This window comes from Arachis duranensis, chromosome 10 (genome assembly GCF_000817695.3).
Source record: "Arachis duranensis cultivar V14167 chromosome 10, aradu.V14167.gnm2.J7QH, whole genome shotgun sequence".
Classification (NCBI taxonomy): Eukaryota; Viridiplantae; Streptophyta; class Magnoliopsida; order Fabales; family Fabaceae; genus Arachis; species Arachis duranensis.
The window spans coordinates 52,015,265-52,016,642 of record NC_029781.3 but is presented as its reverse complement, the minus strand read 5'-3'; positions in this window follow the sequence as shown (position 1 = coordinate 52,016,642).

Here is a 1,378-nt window from a genome sequence, read left to right as displayed (position 1 = left end):
TTTTTCAATCAACTAACTAACTTTTTGTTTGTTTCTTATCTTTTTCAAAACCACCTAACTACTTTTCCCTCTCTAATTTTCGAAAATATCTCATCCCTTTTTCAAAAACTCTTTTTGTTTTAAATTTTAATTTTAAACTTATCTTATCTTTAATTTTCAAAAATTACTAACTCCTTTTTCAAAAATTATTTTCGAAATTTCTCTTCTCTTCTCTTATTCTGTTTAATTATTTAATTACTATCACTTCTCTTCACCTCTCCTCATCCAAAAATCCGAATCCATCCTTCTTTTTTCTTATACCCCTTTCTTCTTCTGCTAACATAAAGGAATCTCTATACTGTGACATAGAGGATTCCTCTTTCTTTTCTTGTTTTCTTCTCTTTCATATGAGCAGGAACAGGGAAAAAGGCACTCTTGTTGAAATTGATCTAGAACCTGAAAGGACTGTGAAGAGAAAATTAAGAGAAGCTAAATTACAACAATCCAGAAATAACCTTTCAGAAATTTTCGAACAAGAGAAGGAGATGGCAGCCGAACCCAATAATGATAATGCAAGAAGGATGCTTGGTGACTTTACAAAACCAACGTCCAAATTTGATGGAAGAAGCATCTCTATTCCTGCCATTAGAGCAAACAATTTTGAGCTTAAGCCTCAACTAGTTGCATTAATGCAACAAAACTGCAAGTTTTACGGACTTCCATCTGAAGATCCTTATTAGTTCTTAACTGAGTTCTTGCAGATTTGTGAGATTGTAAAGACGAATGGAGTTGATCCTGAAGTCTATAGACTCATGCTTTTCCCTTTTGCTGTAAGAGACAGAGCTAGAATATGGTTGGATTCACAACCTAAGGATAGCCTAGACTCCTGGGATAAGCTGGTCACTGCCTTCTTGGATAAATTCTTTTCTCCTCAAAAGCTGAGCAAGCTGAGAGTGGATGTTCAAACCTTCAAGCAAAAAGATGGTGAATCCCTCTATGAAGCTTGGGAAAGATACAACAGTTGACCAAAAGATGTCCATCTGACATGTTTTCAGAATGGACCCTATTAGATATATTCTATTATGGTCTCTCTGAATTTTCGAAAATGTCACTGGACCATTCTGCAGGTGGATCTATTCACCTGAAGAAAATGCCTGAAGAGGCTCAAGAACTCATTGACATGGTTGCAAACAACCAGTTCATGTACACCTTTGAGAGGAATTCCATGAATAATGGGATACCTCAGAAGAAAGGAGTTCTTGAAATTGATGCTCTGAATGCCATATTGGCTCAGAACAAAATGTTAACTCAACAGGTCAACATAATCTCTCAAAATCTAAATGAATTGCAACATGCATCCAACAGTACTAGAGAGGCAGCTTCTGAAGAAGCTTATGAT